The sequence below is a fragment of the Chlorocebus sabaeus genome, chromosome 22 (assembly GCF_047675955.1).
Source record: "Chlorocebus sabaeus isolate Y175 chromosome 22, mChlSab1.0.hap1, whole genome shotgun sequence".
Taxonomy (NCBI): domain Eukaryota; kingdom Metazoa; phylum Chordata; class Mammalia; order Primates; family Cercopithecidae; genus Chlorocebus; species Chlorocebus sabaeus.
The window spans coordinates 90,326,613-90,340,546 of record NC_132925.1 but is presented as its reverse complement, the minus strand read 5'-3'; the positions used below and the strand labels follow the sequence as shown (position 1 = coordinate 90,340,546).

The window sequence follows — 13,934 nt, the reverse complement described above, 5'->3', positions numbered from 1 at the left end:
CAGCCTCAACCTCCTGAGCTCAAGCAGTCCTCCCACCTCAGCCTCCCAGGTAGTTGGGAGCACAGATCATGTGCCACCCCACTTGGCTAATTTAATTTTTAATTTTAATTTTTTGAGATAGAGCCTTGCTCTGTTGCCCAGGTGAAGTTCAGTGGCAAGATCTCGGCTCACTGCAACGTCTGCCTCCTGGTTTAAGTGATTCTCCTGTCTCAGTCTCCTGAGTAGCTGGGACTACAGGCGTCTGCCACCATGCCTGGCTAATTTTTGTATTTTTAGTAGAGACAGGGACGGGGTTTCACCTTGTTAGTCAGGCTGGTTTCAAACTCCTGACCTCAGGTGATCCACCCGCCTTAGCCTCCCAAAGTGCTGGCATTACAGGTGTGAGCCACCGCGGCTGGTCAAATTCCTTTTTTTTTCTTTTTCTTTTTTTTTTTGTATTTTTTGTAGAGGCGGGGTTTCGCCACGTTGCCCAGGCTGGTCTTGAACTCCTGAGCATAAGCTATCCATTCACCTGCCTTGGCCTCCCATAGTGCTGGGACTACAGGCGGGAGCACAACACCTAGCCCCTTCCTTTTCTTGTCTCTGTGAATGAGATTTGGAGCCTACACACTGAAGTATAGAGAATTGCAAAAAGGTATGTTTTTGGGAGATGGGGCATTCCTTTCTTCTCTCTGTAACTTTCTTCTTCCAGACACTCCTGAGGAGGAAGCGAAAGCAAGGGAGCCCCAGAGCTCTCTGGGATCTAGGGAGGAACCCATGGCTGGTGGCAGCAGTTCTGTGTTCAGCATGTGCTTGCTGTCAAGAGTGCAGGCCTGGAATTCCAGGCTGGCCACAGGCCAAGGAGGTAATGGACCCATCCTGCCCATGGTGTGGGGATGAGAAGAAGCAGAATCCACCACAGGTCTCATTCCCAGACCCATCCGGTAACTGTCAGGTTCAGTAACTGTAAAGTCTGGGGTTTTGGGGGTGGGGGGCTGCAGGTAAGTCCTGGGGAGAGCGAAAGCTACTTTAGGACCCTCCCCTTGAATGTTCCAGGCAGCAACCCCCGTCTCTTATTTCTTCCCCCACCCAAAGAATGCCGGCCACTAGGAGTGAGTGACCAGCGCCTGCGGGTTAGAGCTATTTTGGGCAGGAGAGCAGGCGTCGGATTCCAGCGTTCCAGGCAGGGGGAGGGGACGAGGGTTAGGCCTGAGGCGCTTTCCGACTCCCCAGCCTGCTGTGGGCGAGGCTCTGGGAGGTGAGCTAGCTTCCCGCTCCTTCTATCCCTGGCCTCAGTCTCCCATCCGTGTAAGGGCCGGGCAACAAGGCTTTCATCTTTTGCAATTGAGAGAACTGAGAGAACGCTTCCTGATTGTTCTCATGGCTTAGAAATACCCCTTGATTTGCATTCGAAGGAAATTAGGAGCGCTGAACGCAGTCGACGGGTGGCCAGTTGCCGGGCCAGTTCGCAGTCCTAACTATCCCTTGACTAGTCTTAGAGGGCCAAAGGCCTGAAGTTTGGCGGGGCACCCCTCCCCCATACTCCTGGTCCTGAAGGCTCTGGATCACCCGGACCGGCCGCCGGGGTGTGTCCTGGGCCGGACTTGCCTGGCCGTGGGGGCGAGGCTTCCATGATGGGGCGTGACTTTTAGGGTGGGGGCGTGGTTAGCCAATGAACAGAGAGGTGCGGGCCGGGGCGGGGCTTGCGCGCGGGTGCGGCGCGCTGCGGCGCGGCCGACGCAGGCAGAAGCGGGCGGTGCGCGGAGCTGGCCGCTGGATTGGCTGGAACACTCGCGTGTCAGGCGGTTGCTAGGCTCCGGCCTCACGCCCCGCCCTCGCGCTCAGCGCTCTCTCACCGCCCGGTACGTGCTCGCGCGGAGGCTGCGGCGCGGGGCGGCGCGGCGCTTTTGCTCCTTAGGCTTGGAGGCGGCAGCGGCGGCAGAGGCGGCAGCTTCGCGCCGAGTCCCCGGGGAGCGGCGGTGGCGGCGTCCTGGGGCCGGGAGGAGCGAACACCTGCCGCGGTCCTCCCGCCGGCGCTGGCTGAGTGCACCGCCCGCCCCAAGCCGCTGTGCCTGACTGCTCGGGCCCCCATCCCTGCTGCTGGCTGAGCCTTCCGCGGAACACCTGCTGCTGCTCGCTGTTCGGCCCGGGGCGGGGACACGGCCGCGGACGTCCTTGTGGGTGAGGAGGCGGAGCCGCCCCTTTGCTCTCGGTCCCGCAGGCAAAGGCTCGGAGCGTTCGGCTGCAAGGCCCGGGCCGAGCGCCGCGGCGGTGGGCCAGGCCTTAGCTCGGCCCGCGCTCCCGGGAACGCGGAGCCTGCGCTTTGGCCGCGGTCGTGAGCCGCCTGCGGGCCGCCTCCCGGGCTTCCAATAGGGGTTGTGGCCCATTTGGGCCGGATTCCGACTGTGGGCGTCGAGCCCCGCCAGAGGCAGGGAAGGGCACCGCTGCCACCACTGCTCGGTCAGAGCTGCTCAGAGCCTTGGTGGGTTCCCTCACCCTTACTTGAGCTCCTTTGGAAGCCTACTTACTTACTACCTTTTCATTTTGTATTTGGCAGACCAGGTTCTCCTGGGAGTGTATTTGGATAGTGTCTCCATAGCAAATGTCATCTCGACTTGGAATCTTTTTGCCATAAATTCCAAGTTAATTTCCTACAGACTCATCTGGTAACTTAAAATGCATCCTTTAATCTCTATAACTTGAAAAGTTATTATTTTTGTAAATCGAGTTACTTCAGAATTAGTTTTGATGGTGACGATGAAGTTTTGACTGATTGGGGCAAGAGCCTGGGACAGCACCTTCGTAGCGCAGAGTTCTAACTTAAGATTCCATCCTGCTGCTTCCCTAAATAAGCGAGTAGAAGTGACTCCTGGCATAGAAGCCAGACTTCGTGAAGGGAGGGTGGTGTTTATAGGACATAATTCCAGATAAAGAGTTGGATGTGCTTTCAGGTGTTTTGGAAAGTCTGGTCTAGATCGGGTATTGTTATTTTACCAGGTTCTATGCTTAGTGTTCAGAGACATTTTGGAATGTTCCTGTTATAAAAAAGAATTTCACCTTACTACATTTCGGAGGCATAAAAATCCGTAGTTTGAGTATGGAGAAGTTTAGTTGAACTTCTGTGCGTTTTTTTTTGGCTGTGAACTAAGGAAGAAGAGCTCATGGCCTGTGTGCTTCAAAGAGGCTGAGGAGCTGTATTTTGGAGAAATCAGATTCAGTAGGGAGTTGGATCCATCATGTAAAGATCCTATGGGATATAAAAACTTGTGTTGATGTGTGCCTTTGGTAAAAGAAGCACAGTGCAAATCGTCACTGTTCTTAAAAATTGATTTGGCAAAAGCATTTATTCATTTTAACAAGTATTTTGATTCACTACCTGCCAAATTCTGTGGTAGATCCTAGGAACCCATGTAAAGGAGTCTGCTTCTGCCCTTAAGGAATTCAGTTTAGGGGGCAGTGGGGACCGGGGAACCCATGATTAATAGTGTCTGCCCACTAAGCGTGCTCGCATAGTAGCCTGAGTGGAGAGGGAATTCCTGAGCTGTGGCTTTCAGGGCCAGCAGGAATTAGTGGGGGACATCAAGGCCTGGACACAGGGAACCACATGTACATGAGCACCTAAAATAGTGCTTGGGAGTCCTCCAGCTTGGCAGGTGGGAGCTCTGGGCCTGCCTTGTTTACAGGAGTTCCAACTTTGTATGCGGGGTGCAGGAGTCTAGGGAGCCTTTTAATTAGTAGAGTGGTGTGACCCAGACTTGTGTTTAGAAAGATATTGCTAGTGGAGTGTCAGGGAGAGGGAGGGGGCCAGGACCTCTGGCAGTTAAGTCAGCCAACAGAGGAGAGGTGGGGAGGGAGAAGGGGCCATCAGAAAGGAGAGACTGAAAAGATAGTACAGGCCGGGCGCGGTGGCTCAAGCCTGTAATCCCAGCACTTTGGGAGGCCGAGACAGGCGGATCACGAGGTCAGGAGATCGAGACCATCCTGGCTAACACGGTGAAACCCCGTCTCTACTAAAAAAATACAAAAAACTAGCTGGGCGAGGTGGCGGGCGCCTATAGTCCCAGCTACTCAGGAGGCTGAGGCAGGAGAATGGCGTGAACCCGGTAGGCGGAGCTTGCAGTGAGCTGAGATCCGGCCACTGCACTCCAGCCTGGGCGGCAGAGCGAGATTCTGTCTCAAAAAAAAAAAAAAAAGAAAAGAAAAGAAAAGAAAAGATAGTACAGAGGGGATGTCCTGCCGTGATGGGGGAGGAGCTACGTTCTGGAATGCCTAGGCCAGAAGACCAAGCATAACCAAGGATTTAAATTCCTTCTTGACTACCTGGTATAGTGGTCCACACAGTTGCTTGTGTCTGGTTACTGTTGAGGATGGTGGGGTTTGGAGGGACCACTTAGACTGCAGTCGATTCATGGGAAAGGAGGCCTGGCATTTGATCATTAAAAACTTTATCGCTGGGTGCAGTGGCTCACGCCTGTAATCCCAGCACTTTGGGAGGCTGAGGCGGGCGGATCACAAGGTCAGGAGATGGAGACCATATTGGCTAAGACAGTGAAACCCTGTCCCTACTAAAAATAAAAAAATTAGCCGTGTGTAGTGGTGGGCGCCTGTAGTCCCAGCTACTCGGGAGGCTGAGGCTGAGAATGGCACGAACCTGGGAGGTGGAACTTGCAGCAAGCTGAGATTGCGCCTCTGCACTCCGGCCTGGGTGACAGAGCGAGACTCCTTGTCTCAAAAAAAAAAAAAAAAAAAAACAACAAAAAACTTTATCTCCAGGCCGGGCGTGGTGGCTCATGCCTGTAATCCCAGCACTTTGGGAGTCCGAGGCAGGTGGATTACCTGAGGTAAGGCGTTCAGGACCAGCCTGGCCAACATGGTGAAACCCCATCTCTACTAAAAAATATAAAAATTAGCCAGGCATGGTGGTGGGCTCCTGTAATCGCAGCTACTTGGGAGGCTGAGACAGGAGAATCGCTTGAACCCGGCAGGCGGAGGTTGCAGTGAGCCGAAAGCCTGAGTGACAAGAGCGAAACTCGGTCTCAAGAAATAAAAATTTAAAAAAACCCAACTTTATCTCCTACTTGAACCTGGGGTATTGCATTTCCTCTTGGGCATAGCAGGCATCTTAACCCATGAGAGTCAATGTGTGTTCATCCTTGTGGAGGCAGATGAGAGCGTACTTGATTTCTTTTCTTTCTTTCTTTTTTTTTCTTTTTTTGATACGGAGTCTTGCTCTGTCGCCCAGGCTGGAGTACAGTGGTGTGATCTTGGCTCACTGCAACCTCTGCCCCCTGGGTTCAAGTGATTCGCCTGCCTCAGCCTCCCAAGTAGCTGGGATTACAGGCATGTACCACCACGCCTGGCTAATTTTTGTATTTTTAGTAGAGAAGGGATTTCGCCATGTTGGCCAGGCTGGTTTCAAACTCTTGACCTTAGGTTATCCACTCTCCTCGGCCTCCCAAAATGCTAGGATTACAGGCATGAGCCACTGCTCCCCGCCCTAATTTTTGTATTTTTTGTAGAGATGGGGTTGAACTTCTGAGCTCAAGTGATCTGCCTTCCTCAGCCTCCGAAAGTGCTGGGATTACAAGCGTGCTCTGTCGCCCAGGCTGGATGGAGTGCAGTGGCGTGATCTCAGCTCACTGTAAGCTCCGCCTCCTGGGTTCATGCCATTTTTCTGCCTCAACCTCCCAAGTAGCTGGGACTACAGGCGCCCGCCACCACGCCAGACTAATTTTTTTTGTATTTTTAGTAGAGATGGGGTTTTACCGTGTTAACCAGGATGGTCTCAATCTCCTGACCTTGTGATCCGCCCGCCTCGGCCTCCCAAAGTGCCAGTATTAAAAGCGTGAGCCACTGTGTCTGGCTTTTCTTTTTTTTTTTAGGATGGAGTTTCGCTCTTGTTGCCCAGATTGGCGTGCAATGGTGCGATATTGGTTCACCACAACCTCCGCCTCCCAGATTCAAGCAATTCTCCTGCCTCAGCCTCCCGAGTAGCTGGGATTACAGATATGCATCACCACGCCTGGCTAATTTTGTATTTTTAGTAGAGACAGGGTTTCTCCATGTTGGTCAAGCTGGTCTCAAACTCCTGACCTCAGGTGATCTGCCTGCCTTGGCCTTCCAAAGTGCTGGGATTACAGGCGTGAGCCACCTTGCCCAGCCAGCTACTGTTTTTTTTTTTTTTTTTTTTTGAGATGGAGTCTCGCTCTTTCGCCCAGGCTGGAGTACAGTGGCGTGATCTTGGCTCACTGCAACCTCCACCTCCCGGGTTCAAGTGATTCTCCTGCTTCAGCCTCCCAAGTAGCTAGGATTACAGACATGTGCCACCACGCCCAGCTAATTTTTGTATTTTTAGTAGAGACGGGGTTTTACCATGTTGGTCAGGCTGGTCTTGAACTCCTGACCTTATGATCTGCCTGCCTCGGCCTCCCAAAGTGTTGGGATTACAGGCGTGAGCCACCGCACCCAGCCAGCAATTTCTATATATAGGAATTTAGAGTAGCTTACAAAATTACACCAACCAGAAGGCTTAATTTAGGCTTAATGAATAGGGTTCTCTATTTTCCAATTTTTTAGGTTTGATAGCTAAGCATTTTCTCCCCCCCCCCTTTTTTTTTTTGAGACAGAGTCTCGCTCAGTCACCCAGGCTGGAGTGCATTGGTGCAATCTCGGCTCACTGCAAGCTCTGCCTCCCTGGTTCATGCCATTCTCCTGCTTCAGGCTCCCGAGCAGCTGGGACTACAGGCACCCGCCACCATGCCTGGCTAATTTTTTTTTTTTTTTTTTTGTACATTTAGTAGAGATGGGGTTTCACCGTGTTAGGATGGTCTTGATCTCCTGACCTCATGATCTGCCCACCTCAGCCTCCCAAAGTGCTGGGATTACAGGTGTGAGCCACCGCGCCTGGCCATAGCTGAGCGTTTTCTTGGTTTTACGCAGGATCCAGGGTAGAAAGGTGGATGAGATGCATTAGTAGAGGATCATAAACCGAGGGTGTCGGTTTATGATTGGTGAAGCTGGTCTGTGTTCTGTGAAGCTGGTCTGTGTTCTGTGTTGGAGTGATTAAATCTGAACAAACTTTAGCAGTATGTTGACTTAATTTATATTTATATTTTAAAAGCAGGATTCTACTGGGCACAATCAGCTGCATATTTAAAAAATTACTTTTATGACCAAATGTCTTTATCTTGCTTGTCATGAGATACATTTAATGGTGTTGAGGTTTTGGGCTGGGCGCAGTGGCTCACACCTGTAATCCCAGCACTTTGGGAGGCAGAGCCGGTTGGATCACCTGAGCTCAGGAGTTCGAGACCAACCTGTCCGACATGGTGAAACACCTTCTCTACTAAAAAATAAAAAAATTAGCTGGGCGTGGTGGCACACACCTGTAATCCCAGCTACTTGGTAGGCAAATTGCCTGAACCCAGCAAGTGGAGGTTGCAGTGAGCCAAGTTTGAGGTTTTGCAATGTTGAGGTTTTGCTTCTCAGTTATACCTTTTTGAGCTAATCGTTTTAAAAAAACCCACTGTCTAAAATACGCTGAAATTAATTTTATTATTTATAATTTTTGGTTCTGGATTGACCGTACAGAAAATGTTTCATTTTCTTACTGTGACCTTTGACAAAGAAGGGTGACTAATTGGTGGTGTGGGCAGGAGACTCAGTGACATTCCCCACTTCCTCTGGAGTTGGTCGGTGTGGTATAATTCTATTTCAGTTGTGGGCATTCACCAATATTGTTTCCTCCTTTTCCTGCAGGGCCTCTGCTCTCCAGGAAGATAAGGCTTTTAAAGCAGCCTAGCACTAGAAGGTGAGGTAAGGTACTTGAAAAGAGATTTCTGGCCGGGCGCGGTGGCTCATGCCTGTAATCCCAGCACTTTGGGAGGCCGAGACGGGTGGATCACGAGGTCAGGAGATCAAGACCATCCCGGCTAACACAGCGAAACCCTGTCTCTACTACAAATATAAAAAAATTAGCCGGGCGTGGTGGTGGGTGCCTGTAGTCCCAGCTACTCGGGAGGCTGAGGCAGGAGAATGGCGTGAACCCGGGAGGCGGAGCTTGCAGTGAGCTGAGATCAAGCCACTGCACTCCAGCCTGGGAGACAGAGCGAGACTCTGTCTCAAAAAAAAAAAAAAAGAAAAGAAAAGAGAAAGTTTTTGCAACTTTCTTCTGCAAAAGAAAGTTGAGGGATAATCACATACTGGCCAGAATGATAACCACAGAATTATATTTATTTATATTTATTTATTTTTTTGAGACAGAGTCTCACTCTGTTGCCCAGGCTGGAGTGCAGTGGCGTGATCTTGTCTCACGGCACCCTCTGCCTCCTGGACTCAAGCAATTCTCCTGCCTCAGCCTCCCAAGTAGCTGGGATTACAGGCATGCGCCATCACACCCAGCTAATTTTGTATTTTTTAGTAGAGGCGGGGTTTCTCCATGTTGGTCAGGCTGGTTTTGAACTCCCGACCTCAGGTGATCCACCCATCTTGGCCTCCCAAAGTGCTGGGATTACAGGCATGAGACACTGTGCCCAGCTTATTTATTTGTTTTTGAGACAGGATCTCCGTCTGTCACCCATGCTGGAGTGCAGTGGCATGATTACAGCTCACTACAGACCTCGACTTCCTAGGCTCAAGCTATCCTCCCACCTTGGCCTCTCAGGTAGCTGGGACTACAGGGGCATGTCACCATGCCCGGCTAATTTTTTTAACTTTTTGTGGAGATGGGATCTCACTATGTGGTCCAGGCTGATCTCAAACCCCTGGGCTCAAACGATCCTCCCACCTCAGCCTCTCAAAGTGCTGGGATTAATAGACATGAGCCACCGCACCTGACTTAGAATTTTAAAACATTAATAGCAGTGGAAAAGCTCTATTGGATAATACGTATATTTAAGTAGTGTGGAAGATAAAAGTGGAAAGAGGCCGGGTGCGGTGGCTCATGCCTATAATCCCAGCACTTTGGGAGGCAGATGTGCACGGATCAACTGAGGTCAGGAATTTTAGACCAGCCTGGCCAACATGGCGAAACCCTGTCTCTACTAAAAATACAAAAATTAGCTGGGCGTGGTGACAGGTACCTGTAATCCCAGCTACTTGGGAGGCTGAGAAAGGAGAATCACTTGAACATGGGAGGTGGAGGTTGCAGTGAGCCGAGATCCTGCCATCCCACTACAGCCTGGGCAACAAGAGTGAAACTCCATCTCAAAAAAAAAGTGGAAAGAAAAGGGCTGGAGGCCGGGCGCGGTGGCTCAAGCCTGTAATCCCAGCACTTTGGGAGGCCGAGATGGGCGGATCACAAGGTCAGGAGATCGAGACCATCCTGGCTAACCCGGTGAAACCCCGTCTCTACTAAAAAATACAAAAAACTAGCCGGGCGAGGTGGCGGGCACCTGTAGTCCCAGCTACTTGGGAGGCTGAGGCAGGAGAATGGCGTGAACCCGGTAGGCGGAGCTTGCAGTGAGCTGAGATCTGGCCACTGCACTCCAGCCTGGGTGACAGAGTGAGACTCCGTCTCAAAAAAAAAAAAAAAAAGAAAAGGGCTGGGCGCAGTGGCTCACACCTGTAATCCTAGCACTTTGGGAGGCTGAGGTGGGTACATCATTTGAGGTCAGGAGTTCGAGACCAGCCTGGCCAACATGGTAAAACCCCGTCTCTACTAAAAATACAAAAAGTAGCCAGGCGTGGTAGTGTGCACCTGTAATCCCAGCTACTTGGGAGGCTGAGGCAGGAGAATTGCTTGAATCTTGAATCTGGGAGGCAGAGGTTGCAGTGAGCTGAGATCGTGCTGCTGCACTCTATCCTGGGCGATGGAGTGAGACTGTGTCTCAAAAAAAAAAAAAAGAAAGGTGGAAAGAAAAAAGAAAAGGAGGGCGATCTCATGCCTATAATCCCAGCACTTTGGGAGGCCAAGGTGGGAGGATTACTTGAAGTCAGGAGTTTGAGACCAACTTGGGCAACAGAGAGAGACCCTGTCTCTACAAAAAATAAAATTAAAATTAGTTGAGTGTGGTGGCACGTGCCTGTAGTCCTAGCTACTCGGGAAGCTGAGGTGGGGGGATCTTCTGAGCCCAAGAGTTTTTATTTTTATCTTTATTATTTTTTTAAATTTTTTGTAGAGGCCGGGCGCGGTGGCTCAAACCTGTAATCCCAGCACTTTGGGAGGCCGAGACCATCCTGGCTAACATGGTGAAACCCCGTCTCTACTAAAAAATACAAAAAACCAGCCGGGCGAGGTGGCGGGCGCCTGTAGTCCCAGCTACTCAGGAGGCTGAGGCAGGAGAATGGCGTGAACCCGGGAGGCGGAGCTTGCAGTGAGCTGAGATCCGGCCACTGCACTCCAGCCCGGGCGACAGAGCGAGACTCCGTCTCAAAAAAAAAAAAAAAAAAAAAAAAAAAATTTTTTTTGTAGAGACAGGATTTTGCCATTTTGCCCAGGCTGATCCGGAACTGCTGAGCTTAAGTGATCCACCTACCTCAGCCTCACAAGCTGCTGGATTACAGATGTGAGCCAGTGGGCGTTAGCCTAGGAGTTTGAGGCTGCAGTGAGCTTTCATCACAGCAAATCACGCCACTGCACTCCAGCATCAGTGACAAAGTGAGACCCTGGCTCAAAAAGAAAAAAAAAAAGAAAAAGGAAAAATCCCTTGTTCCCCTTCCCCCCCTTTTTTTTTTTTTTGAAATGGAATCTTGCACTGTTGCCTAGGCTGGAGTGCAATGGCGTAATCTCAGCTCATTGCAACCTCTGCCTCCTGGGATCAAGCGATTCTCCTGCATCAGCCTATTTGAGTAGCTGGGATTACAGGTGCCCGCCACCACGCTGAGCTAAGTTTTTGTGTTTTCAGTAGAGATGGGGTTTCACTGTGTTAGCCAGGCTGATCTCCTGACCTCGTGATCCTCCCATCTTGGCCTCCCAAAGTGCTGGGATTACAGGTGTGAGGCACTGCGCCCAGCCCCCATCCTGTTTTATTTTTTCTGTAAATAGGGAATACAACACATGGTACAAACTTAATTAAAAGTTCAAAAGGATTATACAAAGGAGGGAAAGAAACCTTCCTTCCATCTATCCCCTTAGCCTGTGGTTCGCCTTTCCAGAGGCATTTGTGATTCCCCCGATTCCTGGGTCTCCTCCAAAGATGGCCCTTGGCAATGTTTTTACCAAGTTTGAGTATAGATTGATTTTTTTTTTTTTTTTTTTTGAGACAGAGTCTCTCTCTGTTGCCCAGACTGGAGTGCAGTAGCTTGATCTCTGCTCACTGGAGCCTTCACCTCCTGGATTCAAGTGATTCTCCTATCTCAGCCTCCTGAATAGCTGGAACTACAAGCGCGTGCCACCACACCCAGCTAATTTTTTTATATTCAGTAGAGACTAGGTTTCACCATGTTGGCCAGGCTGGCCTCGAACTCCTGAACTCAGGTGATCCCACCCATCTTGGTCTCCCGAAGTGCTGGGATTACAGGCGTGAGCCCCCGTGCTGGCCTGAATATAACATTTCTTTTTTTGTTTGAGATGGAGTTTTGCTCTTGTTGCCCAGGCCGGAGTGCAATGGTGCAATCTCAGCTCACTGCAACCTCTGCCTCCTGGGTTCAAGCGTTTCTCCTGCCTCAGCCTCCCAAGTAGCTGGGATTACAGGTGTGTGCCATCACACCTGGCTAATTTTGTATTTTTAGTAGAGACGGGGTTTCTCCATGTTGGTCAGGCTGGTCTCGAACTCCTGACTTGAAGTGATCTGCCCACCTCAGCCTTCTAAAGTGCTGGGATTACAGGCGTGAGCCACCACGCCCAGCCCTGAATATAACATTTTTTTCTTTTTCTTTTTTTTTTTTTTTTTTTTTGAGACGGAGTCTCGCTGTATCGCCCAGGCTGGAGTGCAGTGGCCGGATCTCAGCTCACTGCAAGCTCCGCCTCCCGGGTTTTTACGCCATTCTCCTGCCTCAGCCTCCCGAGTAGCCGGGACTACAGGCGCCCGCCACCTCGCCCAGCTAGTTTTTTGTATTTTTCAGTAGAGACGGGGTTTCACTGTGTTAGCCAGGATGGTCTCGAACTCCTGACCTCGTGATCCGCCCGTCTCGGCCTCCCAAAGTGCTGGGATTACAGGCTTGAGCCACCGCGCCCGGCTTTTTTTTTTTTTTTTTTGAGACGGAGTCTCGCTCTGTTGCCCAGGCCAGAGTACAGTCGCGTGATCTCGGCTCACTGCAAGCTCCACCTCCCAGGTTCATGCTATTGTCTTGCCTCAGCCTCCTGAGTAGCTAGGACTACAGGCGCCCGCCACCACGCCCGGCTAATTTTTGTATTTTTAGTAGAGATGGGGTTTCACCATGTAAGCCAGGATGGTCTCGATCTCCTGACCTTGTGGTCCGTCTGCCTTGGCCTCCCAAAGTGCTGGGGTTACAGGCGTGAGCCACCGTGCCCAGCGAATATAACATTTCTAATGGTTAGTCTGTCCCTAGTTCTTAGACAGTTTGGTTCTTTTTTTGTTATTTTTTTTCTTATTTGTTTTAGCTATCTCCTACAGGAAAGAGGTTATTTCTTACTTTGGTTGTAATAGATAATGTTGCAATTAACATCTCTGCATGAAGTTTTTTAAAAGAGGTTTTAGTATCATAAGAAGTGACTTGTGATTTACAGTTTTGTAGAAGCACATTCATCAATGTCAAGTAAGGCAGATTTGTAATGATTTTTATTTTTAAGTATTGTGCACGTTTTCTATAGTCCTTTTTCTGTGACTTGCATGGATTTGCGATATTTATAGCCACGTAGAGACCTAGTCTCAGTGTTCCCTGCCCTTGGGGGCATCAGCAGCCACAGATTCATTCTTGCTGAGGCAGTCACGGCCCTTGGATACCCTAAGTGTAGGGGAGTGTGCCAGTTGTGGGGAGCTCAAGGATGAATGAAGCACTTGGAAGGATATGTCGTATTCAGGGAAACAGTAGCCAGTGCCCAGCTTGGTCCTCTGTTTTGGCATTTACTCTTCATTTCTGTGGATGTTGTTTTTGTATATTAAGTATGAGAATCTACAAACAAGCACCTCTTACAGAGTTCTTTCTCCTAATCGGTACACAGTTTTCTGTATCTGTGGGTTCCACATCTGTGGATTCATCCAATTGTGGATTGAAAATATTTGGGAAAAAAGGATGGCTGCATCTGTGTGAAACATGAATAAACCTTTTCCTTGTCATCATTTCCTAAATGTTAATAACAACTATTTTCATACCATTTACATTAGATGTTCGTACATTATTTGCAAATATTACACCATTTTATATAAGGGACTTGAGCATCTGTGGATTTTGCTATCCTGGAACCAATGCCTCATGGATACCGAGGGAAGAGTTTGTAAATGTATTAAAACAGAGTAGTGGAATTGGAATTAAATTCTTTTGATTTTGCAGGTATCTCTGTTTAGCCTCTTCACTGTTCTGGGAACATTTTCCCGCAGGCATCCTAGGGGTTGATGGGAAATTTACTTAAGATTCCCAAGGCTGTCTATGGCAGAAGTGAACCAGTTCTGCCTTGGTTGTCATAAACACCTCTGTTAATTAGCTCAGTTGTTCTCCAGGGGTGGATTGATTCTCTAGCCAGCTTTTGCCAAGAAAAATGATGTAGTCAATAATGGAATTCCAAATAAGATTTCCTTTTTATTTAGCTGTTAATCAGAACCTGGGTACCATCCATTTTCTGGGCCCTAATTTTACTATGGAATGTTTCCATAAAACATGCATCTGATTACTGTAAATGTCCTGTAAACACTCCTGCTTGGGCTGGTGGGTTATCTTTTTTTTTTTTTCTTTTGAGACAGAGTTTCAGTCTTGTTGCCCAGGCTAGAGTGCAATAGTGTGATCTCAGCCCACTGTAACCTTCCCCTCCTGGGTTCAAGTGATTCTCCTGCCACGGCCTCCCAAGTAACTGGAACGATACACCATGTGCCACCACGCCTGGCTAATTTTTATATTTT

The 13,934-nt window shown here is 49.6% G+C and overlaps 1 protein-coding gene across 9 annotated transcripts in view; it reads left to right on the top strand.

Moving 5' to 3' along the window:
* Positions 1–904: 904 nt before the first annotated feature.
* DAG1 (dystroglycan 1) overlaps positions 905–13,934 on the top strand; it is a 74,534-nt gene continuing 61,504 nt past the window's right edge. For 2 of the 9 annotated variants that reach the window (XM_038003921.2, XM_007984228.3), the window contains exons 1-2: positions 1,848–2,160; positions 7,738–7,789. The gene's annotated coding sequence lies outside the window, so the exon portion shown is untranslated. Of the gene's footprint in view, positions 924–1,754; positions 2,462–7,737; positions 7,795–13,934 lie in introns of those variants that run through there. The other 7 variants (XM_073010176.1, XM_007984234.3, XM_073010178.1 and 4 more) reach the window with 7 other exon arrangements.